The sequence below is a fragment of the Salvelinus namaycush genome, chromosome 26 (genome assembly GCF_016432855.1).
Source record: "Salvelinus namaycush isolate Seneca chromosome 26, SaNama_1.0, whole genome shotgun sequence".
NCBI lineage: Eukaryota > Metazoa > Chordata > Actinopteri > Salmoniformes > Salmonidae > Salvelinus > Salvelinus namaycush.
The window spans coordinates 38,467,568-38,480,060 of record NC_052332.1 but is presented as its reverse complement, the minus strand read 5'-3'; the positions used below and the strand labels follow the sequence as shown (position 1 = coordinate 38,480,060).

Here is a 12,493-nt window from a genome sequence, read left to right as displayed (position 1 = left end):
ACGAACAGTCCTGAAAGGTGAAACAAACACTAAACAGGAAACAACCACCCACAAACACAGGTGGGAACAGGCTACCTAAATATGATTCTCAATCAGAGACAATTATAGACAGCTGCCTCTGATTGAGAACCATATCAGGCCAAACACACAGAAATACAACACAAGGACAACATAGAACACCAGACATAGAATGCCCACCCAAACTCACGCCCTGACCAACCAAAACAGAGACATAAAAAGGATCTCTAAGGTCAGGACGTGACACTTATGTTTTTTTTATTTTTATGAATACTAATACTGTTTCCTATGCTTGTTTTCACTTAATACTTTGGGATACTGATGCACTTGTAGTCAGAAAGTTGACTACACGACTTTCTTCATACCGCATTCTATATTTCGTGGAGCCTACATTACACACTTTTCTTCACAATGCATTGAATACAAGGCTCCACTTTTTTCATGTGTACATTACACCCTTTCTTTCATAATGCATTTTATACAAGGCTAAGTCGAATTTCATGTGGGTTGCCAGATTGGAGAAAAAAGTACACATTTTTTGGGGGGGTGGTATCGATGAAGGTTTTTGATTGTAGAATGGGGATACATTTTTATGATGGGAAATTATAATACACACGCACACAAACACGTACACACATATACACACACTTGCTTTGACTGTACTCATGTTATTACCAACTCTTGACTTTTGTATGAATTATATTTAAAAAAAAAAAAACATTAACATGGTTAAATGGTCGTAAATCTCTGCTTGATTTAGCTTTTGGTATATTTTGAATTTTTATACATATTCCGGTATTTTCACTGAAGAAAGCAATAATTAATCAACACACTACTGTAAATAGACACTATCTGCTATACATTGGAAATTGCTCTCTGTTGATAAATGGTGGGAAATGCTCACTCTGAAGCCATCCGGCTATGGGTTTCACAGCCTTATAATATGGATACAAGATCTATCACCTTAAAAAGGGTTTATTAACAACCAGTGGGGTATACCATGTTGGGAGTAGTGGTATAGGAGAGTCTGACATATAACCCCTAACTTGAGTTCAGTCTTAGCCAATGAGAACCAAGAGGGGCCTACTGTAGCTTCGTCCTTCATGACTGGGAAAGGCCTTGATTCTAGGCCCTAGGAAATCCTCCATCTATCTCATTAGATCAGAACAGGAAAGGCCTTGATTCTAGGCCCTAGGAAATCCTCCATCTATCTCATTAGATCAGAACAGGAAAGGCCTTGATTCTAGGCCCTAGGAAATCCTCCATCCATCTCATTAGATCACAACAGGAAAGGCCTTGATTCTAGGCCCTAGGAAATCCTCCATCTATCTCATTAGATCACAACAGGAAAGGCCTTGATTCTAGGCCCTAGGAAATCCTCCATCCATCTCATTAGATCACAACAGGATGGATCAACAGTGATTCATATTACTGGTTTGCATCCTAAAAAAAAAGGATAGTTGTGTTTTGCTGCATAACCCACTTACATTATTTGTCTACACATATGATGTGGATCATTGGTCAGCTTCTGTAACAACAGAACACCATGGTTATAATAACACATTAAACAGGTCGTTTGTAAATGTGTAGAATGTGTTTGTTTTGGGTCCACACTTGTAAGTTAACTTAAATTAGACAGTCACAGAGGATTTTATTCTGAATAAACGGTGACAGGGCATAGCACTTTCCATTCAGCTTCAGGAAACTTTGATGTAAGGCTTGATCACACCTGTAGTGACTAATTTTATCCGTCACGACCATTGTTGCTTATCCATTGTCCACTAGATATATCAATGTCGGTACACCCAACACAATATTGAACAACAGAATGCTTCCCACCACTAGATCACAGAACTAGACGTGAGCTGGACGTGATCCCAACGCTGCCACCAATGTAGCAGAAGAAAGTGAAAGCTGCAACAGGGACTCTATAACCAGGGTTCATACGTGGCAAAATGAGCTCTAACGGCTGTTGTCATGAAAGCCTAGTAGGCCTCTGGGCAGAGGTAGTAGGCCTACAATGCTGGCATATGCCTTGTTACAATAGTTTAAGTATATAACATGATTGATAAAACCGTAAAAATTATAATGAAACGGCCTTGGAAAAGCCTATAAGTGTAAGTCAACATAATTAATTATTTTACATTAACCTGTTTAACTGCATTGATGTGGCTTCATTTATCATAGTTCAGACTCCTTATAGTGGCAAATACCATGCAGTTACACCAGGGGAATTTAAACCAAACAACCCCCCCCCCCCCCCACATTTATTGATTCATTAATTTCCCATCATGAAAATGTATCCCATTCTCCAATCATATACCTTCATCAACACCACAAAAAAATCTGACAAATACAGCTTTTTACTCCAATCTGGCAACCAATAATAAAATCCAACATAGCACCAGTATCCCAAAGTATTAAGCAAAAAGAAGCATAGAAAACAGCATTGGCATTAATAAAATGAAAATAAAAATGTAAGGATACTATTATATTTTGGTCACAACCTGGTTGGAGTAACAATATTGGGTTGTTAACACGTTTGTTTTTTTATAAGAATAAATGTGGACCACAAAAAAGGGCAGCGTAGAATACCATTGCCCAAAATGCATTGCTCCAATATCTTTCAAAAGAATTTTCAGAAGTTTGCCCACAAAAAAAATGTCACACAAGAATTCATTCAGCCTCATTTGCTGCCTTTTTAAGAAACATAGCTGATATTTATTTTCATTTTATTTATTTAACCTTTATTTAACTGGGCAAGTCAGTTAAGAACAAATTCCTATTTACAATGGCGGCATAGGAACAGTGGGTTAACTGCCTTGTTCAGGGGCAGAAAACATATTTTTACCTTGTCAGCTCGGGGAGTCAATCTAGCAACCTTTGAGTTACTGGCCCAAAGCTCTAACCACTAGGCTACCTGATATGGCTGACTTGCTTAAACAAATGTAGAACTTTAGAGCTAGACAATTTTTAGCTGCTGTTTGGTCGCTAAGACATAGTTTATGTAAGATACTGTGAAAAGAGAGCTGTTAGTAGACAGTATTTAGCGGCAGGCAGGTCGATGCAACACGTGTTTTACTCTAAACAGAGCACTGATCTCTTGTAATTTGTGCATATTTGTGTTAATGCGATTTAAATGAACTTTTTCTCTTGTCATCAAGGTACGTGTGAAGTACAGGGATTGTCAGAAGTTCATTTGTTATGAGGGGCAACTGACCTTCAAATCTTTTTGGGATTGTGAAAAGTTTCAAATTTCACACAATATCCCATGGAACAACATACTTATACTGACACACTGTCAATATACTTACTTTATATTTACTGTCAATATACTTACTTTATATTTACTGTCAATATACTTACTTTATATTTACTGTCAATATACTTACTTTATATTTACTGTCAATATACTTACTTTATATTTACTGTCAATATACTTACTTTATATTTACTGTCAATATACTTACTTTATATTTACTGTCAATATACTTACTTTATATTTACTGTCAATAGACTTACTTTATATTTACTGTCAATATACTTACTTTATATTTACTGTCAATATACTTACTTTATATTTACTGTCAATATACTTACTTTATATTTACTGTCAAATTGATTGCCGATTTCCTTGCTGATAATGAATAGAAAGCAAACTTGCGCCTCCCCAAATCACAGATCAGTCAAAGATTGGTTTATGTTTTAGGGAGTTGTCTAATTATGCTCATCTGTAGCTGCGCTCATTGTCTGTGCCGGTCATTAATGGTTTTAAAGAATAAGTGATGTTAACATTTGTATGCCGCTACAATCTCAGTGGTGATAGCTACACTGCTGTTATAATAATTTGGTACGTGGCAGTAGTAGACAGGCTGTAGACTGCATATAATTGGAATTGATGTGGAAAGGAGCACTAAGTCAGTTTTGGGGTTACGATGTTCACGTAAAGATGACCTCTTGATTTCTGTTTTCTGTTCTGCTTTTTCTCACAACAAATACACAACATATTTAATCAATAAGGCTGTGCAATCTTATTTTGTCTTCACAGTTGCCAATAAATTTGACATTCCAACCTTGGACTTAAAAGTCTACGATGAATCGAAGACTGAAGTTGATGAGGTGTTTGAGTTTCTTCTAAAGAAACAAGACCTTGGTGTGCTGGAGATTTGTTTACCCCAAGACCCAAATCCTGATGGTGAGTTGCTTATTAGCTTAGAGCTTCACATTCATCTATACAGTCCTGGCTAGCTTAACACATGTTCTGAATATGTGAGACAAGCAGATATATCAATGATTTATTTTCTCATTTTGATATTTTAGAATGATTTTTGTTTCTGTGCTCACCTCTCCCACCCCTTTTTACAGCAGTAGTGGCCCTAATCAATTCAAAATGTTACATTTTTGTACTCCGCTTGTCACGTTCCTGACCTGTTTTCTGTTAGTTTTTGTATGTGTTAGTTGGTCAGGACGTGAGTTTGGGTGGGCAGTCTATGTTTTCTGTTTCTATGTTGGTTAATGGGTACCTAATATGGCTCTCAATTAGAGGCAGGTGTTTTTCATTTCCTCTGATTGAGAGTCATATTAAGGTAGGTGTTTTCACACTGTTTGTTGTGGGTGGTTGTCTCCTGTGTCAGTATGTTACGCCACACGGGACTGTTCTCGGTATGTTTATTCGTTCGGTTTTTGTGTAGTCAGTTTTCCTGTTATTGCGTTCTTCGTGTTTCATGTAAGTTCGTCGTCCAGGTCTGTCTACATTCGTTTTGTTATTTTGTTAGTTAATTCAAGTATAGTTCGTTTTTTGTCTTCGTTGTTTTGTCGTGTCTTAATAAATCATGTCATTTCACAACGCTGCGCCTTGGTTCAATCCATGCTCCTCCTCTTTGGATGAAGAGGAGGAGGACTACCGTTACACCGCTTGTCATTAACAAAAGTCCTGTAATCATAATAATGGATGTTTCCACCTAAATTGTGTTATAATTACAGTGTTAATCACACCAGTTAAATGTTGCTATGATTGCTAGATTCGTTGAGCTCCTCTGCAAGCAGCTCCTTATCAAAATACAGTGGAGACAATGAGGGGGACTCCATTATATTGCAGCAGAGTCCTGCTACAAGAAAGAAAGCGGAGGATAATCATCTATCTCATGTAAGTACTGCAAATTTCCAGTTTAAACAAATGCCAAACTTGAAGATTGAGTGATAAATGACATCAATGAAAGTTGTGAAAGGGTGATCATGGTGTTTTATTATACTAGCTATTTCATGGCTATTTTAAAAGTGTTAGTGTGTTCCTTTTTTAAATTACTTCAACTTAGATGATTGAAGACATTCTGAAGAACAAACCTGGAGGTGAGAGGATCGTGAATGAGTATGCTCGGACAAAAAGCCTAACAGATAGCCGAAGACGCGATATGGTCAAGATATTGGTTGCACAAATAACAAGTGAACATGGGTATATGTCATATACTCATTATACCTTACCACCTAACACAATTTTTTTGCAGAAGTTGTGATTTACACATCAATACTTTTGTTTGGATCTCAAACAGTGAAGTGTGTGTGTGTCTAGGACAAGTTCTTCAAGGCGTGTTAAAGAGGACTACGCAAAGGGCATCATTGCCTTGATCCCATATCTGGCTGATCCTGGGAGCAAGTTTGGTTATGTAAGTACATTAAAAACGAAGTCTAACCTTTTTAACTCTCTGGGACTCTTACACCTTACAATTTGTCCACAATGTCAATATTTAAATTGTTGTTTTACTGTTGCGTGATGTTTTTATTTCAACTATAGATCTGTTAACATGTCTGTATGCCCACCATCTCTGCCATCTCTCCTAAGCTCAACTCTGGTGGTATAAAAGCCCAGTTAAGTTCTGCACTGCGAGGGTCAGACCTGTTGAATGAGCAAATGTTCATTGATGGGCGCGGCGCATCTGTAGTTTTAAGGATAAAAATGAATATGAAGATATTTTAACCTGCTCACTCAAACAGAATGATACTTTACTTTTGGAGCAGTATTACAATGCAGAAGATGGGAGTGGATGAGCGGAGTATCAGATTAGCAGAGGGAAGAGAGACAGATCAGTGGTGTGGAGAGAGGTAGAAGCACCCTGACCGTGCCTGACAGCTGTCGGAGCAGAATGCTCTGTTTAGGAAACATCTGACAGCTAGAAGACCTGGGTGATGAGAGAGACGGATGGAGGGAGGTAGGGAGGAAGGACACAGGTTGAGTCATTGACCAAAGCCGTGGCCTCACACAGACAGGCGACCTGCAAGACCTGGTTCAAAATGCTGAATCCACAACAGAAGTGGAAAATGGTATGCTGGAATAAAATGATTATACTAATGGAAGGAAGCGTTGTTTTTTTTTAAAGCAAAATGGAATGATGTAACCTTCAGTGAAAATGTGTACTTTCAGGATGGGACAGTGACATGTCCTCCATTTTGGTCCTTGTCCACCTTCTGCCACCGTCACCTCATGGCCCCAAGAGACCAGGAAAAATCTCAGCCAGACACGCCAGTGACCACATTGTGAAGTTTATCAAGGTGAGGTTACAGTTGACTGTTCTGTCCCCATTCCTAATAACTACTTTTAAGAATATGGACAAATCATGGTAAGATCATGTGTAGCTGTAATTTACATTTTCACAAACTGTTTGCGAACTGTGACTCAGCACACTAATGAAGTCCTTGTGTCACAGACTGGGACCAGCATCCAGGGGCATCTGGAGAGCATCATGGAAAGCCTTCAACCCTATCTGCTTGCTGTGGGGACCCAGAGGAGTGTGATTGACAAACATGCAATACCTTGTAAGTCACCAGACTCTCTTGCCTGTTTTGATGAGCTCTTCAAAGCTCACTTTGTCTTTGGTACTTCGTACAACCAGGATCTGGAAAATGTGTACAACTTCTTGCAAACCACAATTCATGAAATTGATGTTGACACCGCTAAGGTTAATCCTAGGGTTGCAGAGGTGAGGTCTCGGATGCTTCATTGAGTTACTAAACGTTTTGAAGTTGCAACGGGTTAAAACGCAGCGTAGGAAATAACCTTTTTCATTTCACACAACATTTTTCATATGATTCATCTAAAATGTTGTGTTTTGCTTGCAAAAGCCCCCAGGGAAATGCTAATTCCTTGACAAAACACTTGCAGTTGGTCCACAGACTTTGTCCAGGAAAGACACTTGGTCTTAAATGCGGTCAGGCTGGTTGTTCACAAGTTTATGTCACTTTTTCTGGGTTCAGAAAGCATCTTTGTAAAGCACATGAACCTTGTTCTGATCATGGTGAAGGCCCCTCTACAGCTGAATATGTAAGTTATGACTAGTCGTTAAACAAGTTCCCCTTCTGACTCAGTCCTTGTCAATAAGAGACTTGTAGACAGCTGTGCTGCAACCATAGCTGAACTTAGTGGCAGGTGTTGGTGAAACCATAGCTGAACTTAGTGGCAGGTGTTGGTGAAACCATAGCTGAACTTAGTGGCAGGTGTTGGTGAAACCATAGCTGAACTTAGTGGCAGGTGTTGGTGAAACCATAGCTGAACTTAGTGGCAGGTGTTGGTGAAACCATAGCTGAACTTAGTGGCAGGTGTTGGTGAAACCATAGCTGAACTTAGTGGCAGGTGTTGGTGAAACCACCATTAACTCTTTGGTCATTTCCATGGAAGAGATAGTTGGTGATATTCATATTCAAGCTAAAGAATCTGTGAAGAAGTGTCTGTCTATACAAGTGACATTGAGTGTAAAATTGATCAGTGTTATGAAAAAAATAGAAAGTCCTTTTGGTGTATTAAATTCTGAAAGTAAGAGAAGGCAGTATTTTACAGAAGAGTGGGGAATGGTAGACACAGTTGAATACGTTCTTGGTACAAGATTTGATACATGACGCAATCGGACTACTGGAGGCTATGATCAAATTGTTATTACTGGTGAATTTGTTTACATCCCATTTTTGAAAACATTACAGTTTATTTACAATCACCCTGATATAAAGGAGATGATGCAGACGGATTCCAGTTCAAAAGAACTTTATGACTAATGTGATGGAGATCTGTTCCAAGAGCCACGCTCTATTTTCAGAACAGAAGCAATTCAGATACAGCTTTTCTCTGATTTTGAAACTGCAAATCCTCTTGGATCAAAACGGGGAATAGATAAATTAGGAGCAATCTATTTCACCTTATGTAATTTTTCTCCAAAGTTCAACTAATTTCTGCTTAATATTCATTTGGTTGCTTTATGTCATGCCCAAGATGTTAAAACATATGGCTTTTCTAAAATACTTGATCCAATTGTGCAGGATATTAAAGTACTTGAGAGGGATGGAATTATGGTCCCCTTGTATGATCAACCAGTGTATGGAACTATGGTCCCCTTGTATGATCAACCAGTGTATGGAACTATGGTCCCCTTGTATGATCAACCAGTGTATGGAACTATGGTCCCCTTGTATGATCAACCAGTGTATGGAACTATGGTCCCCTTGTATGATCAACCAGTGTATGGAACTATGGTCCCCTTGTATGATCAACCAGTGTATGGAACTATGGTCCCCTTGTATGATCAACCAGTGTATGGAACTATTGTCCACGTTACAGGTGACAACCTTGGTCTTCACTGTTTATTTGATTTTGTTGAATCATTCAGTGCCAGATATTGTTGCCGCTTTTGTCTTGCTGAGAAAGAGGACTTTCAGACTGAATTTGATGAAGATTCACCCAAGATAGTTATGCGAACTCGAGCACTGCAGAACACTGGTAAAAAAAAGATTTGTCTTCCCTATGTGATGGGTGTTAAACGTTCTTGCATTCTAAACTCCGTGCAGAACTTCAATACATGTGAAAACTTCTCTGTCGATATTATGCTTGATATTTTGGAGGGAAGTTGCACAATATGAAATGAAACTGCTAATACTACACTTGATAGACAAGTACACAACATCAAATGAAATAGACAGCAGAATAAAGAGCTTTAACTATGGTTACATGGAGCAAAACAACAAACCTCCTGCAGTGAAGTGAGGAGAGGACTCTAATGACTTGGGGTTAAATGCTATTCAGTCCTGGTGTTTAGTTCCCAATCTACCACTTAGCTTTGGAGACTTAGTTTGTCCAAATGATCTACACTGGTATTTATTGTTGCTTCAGATAGTAAACATAGTATTTTCTCCAATGATATCAAAGGGTAATACAATTTATTTGAAACACTTAAAATCGCAGGTAATTGTTTCCAAAAAAAAGAGGCTGCTACCGAACCATCATTTTATGGTGCATTACCCCACATGTATGCTTAAAATTGGACCAGTTTTGCATAGCTGGTGCATGTGGTATGAAGCAAAGCATAATTTCTTTAAAAAGCTCCAAAAATGTAACTAAAACATTGGCAAAAAAACAGCAAAGTCAAATGGCATACAGTTGGCAGACATTTGACACCAACAGAGTCATGATCGGTCCAGGTAAAATGTTATCTTTAAATGTGGTGGACTAGGGTTGGCTGAGACTGGCTGGCAATTTTATTTTATTATCATCAGTATTTTGATCTATGTATTGCAAATGTCTTACATTTAAGAATAAAGTGCTTTACAAGAGTAATTTTTACTTTATTTAGACTGGGACAAAATGTTATCTTTTGTAGAGTATAATTGTATTCAATTTGATTAAAATGTACTCAGATAAATGTACTGTGTATGTGTTGATATGAGGCTACGTGTGGCTTTACATTTTCTTTTGTGTAGTGCTGTTCTTGTCTATTGATGTTCTGTATTATGTGTCATGTTTTGTGTGGACCCCAGGAAGAGTAGCTGCTGCTTTTGTAACAGCTAATGGGGATCCAAATAAAATACCAAAATATAACGTAGGTAGATGACGTAATGACGGCAGGTAAAATACAGAGCTACACAGAACAATAGCAGAAAAAAACTAAGTGCACACTTCCAACAACTAAACAAGTTAAAGTCCAGCAGTCATTTGAAAGTTTCAGCAAGACAACTCAAAGGCCAAATCCATTAACGCCAAGATAATGGAATTGATCGCCCTTGACAATCAACTGTTTTCTGTCGTGGATGATGTTGGCTTTCGCCGACTGGTCGAGCACCTCGAGCCCAGGTACATAGTACCAAATAGGCGCTATTTTTCAGATGTTGCCCTACCGGAGTTAAACAGTATTGTTGAAATTCACATCCATTAGCTCCTTGCTATGGGCGTTGCTACTATTAGCTTCATAACTGAGATTTGGACCAGCGATGTCAGCCCCATGAGCATGCTGAGTCTGACAGCACAGTGGGTCGATGAGGATTTCGTACTGAGGAAAGTCGTATTGCATGCTCAAGAATGTGCTGGTTCTCATACCGCTGCTGCCATTTCAATGGCATTTGAGAACATGTTTGAAACTTGTTAACATGAACACACTCCTAGCGCCATTCGACCAACTGACTGGAGAAATAAGCTCATCAACTGCGTCTGCAGCAGACGTGATATCCCCTGTCATGGCATTGAAACGCCTGCTCAACAAAACTGCCGACACAGACTGTGGGGTTAAAACTTACAAAAGCATTCGAGGCTGTGAACAAGCGATTCGGTGGCATTCTCTCTGAGCCTCTTTACTGTGAAGCCACCATGCTCGATGCTAGGTACAAGGACCACTACTTCGATGCAGACAAGAAACAGGGTTTACGTGAAATGTTAGACACAGCTGGACAAGATGGAAACGGACACAGTGACAGTGTGCACCGAGGAAGAGAGGCCACAGACAGACAGAGCTGAAACTTCTCTAAAACAGGCTATAAGCTACATGTGCACCACCAAGTCAGAACAGTATGCTAAGTTATGAGGGGGAAAGGGACCAAATTATTAGGGTGAGTCACATGGGCTACTAACAGCTTACTACACAACATACACAGTATTACTTTCTTAGCTACAGGATACATATCTCCCTGGCATATTGCATAATTTATGCAGCAGCATACAATACATTTTTGGACTTGGTCCTTCTTGTGGGCAAATTTTGTCATCAAACTTTGTCATCAAAGTCTGGCATTCTCTGGCAACTCGGGAAAAAACAAGGTTGAATCATGACGTCAGTGATCTTCAGATCGGAGCTCTAGAAAGAGGCCCGACTTGGAATTCCGAGTTGGATGACATTTCAAAACTTTTTTTCTCTCAGTCTGAGCTCTTTTTTTCCCAGGGTTCCCAGTTGTCAACAACTAACTGAAGTCTAAGATTTAAGATTTAACCAAGAGAGTGTCAGACCCTGATCTGTTTCACCTGTCGTGGTGATTGTCTGCACCCCCCTCCAGTTGTCGCCAATCTTCCTCATTATCTCCAGTGTATTTATACCTGTGTTCTTTGTTTCTCTCTTGCTAGTTTGTTTTGTTTCGTGAAACCTACCAGCATTTCCCACCCTTGCTCCTGTCTGTTCTAGTTCCTGTATTCAAGTTTTTCATGGGTTTTGACCTTTCTGCCTGCCCTGACACGGCTTGCCATTCTGTGAGGACAGTTGCTGGAGATGAGAGGCAATTACAGGGAGTGAACATTTAATGAAACACGGACAGCCCTCGATCGCCAGAGATGAGGAGCGGGAGCAGGCGTGACAGTACCCCTCCCTCTCTAGGGGCGCCACCTGGCGTCCCACCTGGGCAAGCCCAACGGGCCGGCCGAGGGAGCCCGACGAGCCGGCCCGAGGCGTGGGAGCCTGACGAGCCGGCTGAGGCATGACGTGGGAAGTGAGCCTGATGAGCCGGCTGAAGCGTGGGAGCCCGACGAATCGGCTGAGGCATGACGTGGGATGGGCGCCTGCCGAGCCAACCAAGGCAAGGAAACCTCTCGAGCCACTTAACTTCTCTGCGCTACGGATCCCTTTTACGGGGTTCATTTTCCTAAACAACCGCTGAATTGCAGGGCGCAAAATATTACTAAAAATATTTATAATCATGCAATCACAAGTGAAATATACCAAAACACACCTTAGCTTGTTGTTAATCCACCCATCGTGTCAGATTTTGAAAATATGCTTTACAGAGAAAGAAATCCAAGCTTTTGTGAGTGTATCAATCAATGCTAGAACAGCTAGCCCCAAATTAGCATGGTCACGAAAGTCAGAAAAGCAATAAAATTAATCACTTACCTTTGCACTCACGAGACTCCCAGTTACACAATAAATGTTATTTTTGTTCGATAAATATTACTTTTATAACAAAAAAACGCCATTTGGGTTGCGCGTTATGTTCAGAAAAGTACAGCCTCGTTCCGGTCCTGAAAGCCAGAAGAAAATTCCCAAACGTATCAGATTCAAAAATATTACTAAAAATATTTATAATCATGCAATCACAGATGAAATATACCAAAACACAGTTTAGCTTTTTGTTAATCCACCTATCGTGTCAGATTTTGAAAATATGCTTTGCAATGAAAGCAATCTAAGCTTTTGTGAGTGTATCAATCAATGCTAGAACAGTTAGCCTTATATTAGCTTGGTTA

At 39.6% G+C, this 12,493-nt stretch overlaps 1 long non-coding RNA gene across 4 annotated transcripts; it reads left to right on the top strand.

Annotated features, from left to right (window-relative positions):
* Positions 1-4,071: 4,071 nt before the first annotated feature.
* Positions 4,072-9,621, top strand: LOC120021597. Of its 4 annotated transcripts, none has more exons than XR_005472534.1 (6): positions 4,072-4,213; positions 5,040-5,164; positions 5,334-5,470; positions 5,588-5,681; positions 6,437-6,564; positions 6,720-9,621. It is a non-coding gene; the product is annotated as an uncharacterized LOC120021597 (long non-coding RNA). The 4 variants fall into 4 exon arrangements; XR_005472536.1 differs by lacking the exon at positions 4,072-4,213 and having other exon boundaries at positions 4,860-5,164; positions 6,720-7,608; positions 7,643-9,621; XR_005472533.1 differs by lacking the exon at positions 4,072-4,213 and having other exon boundaries at positions 4,860-5,164.
* The last annotated feature ends 2,872 nt before the right edge of the window (positions 9,622-12,493 follow it).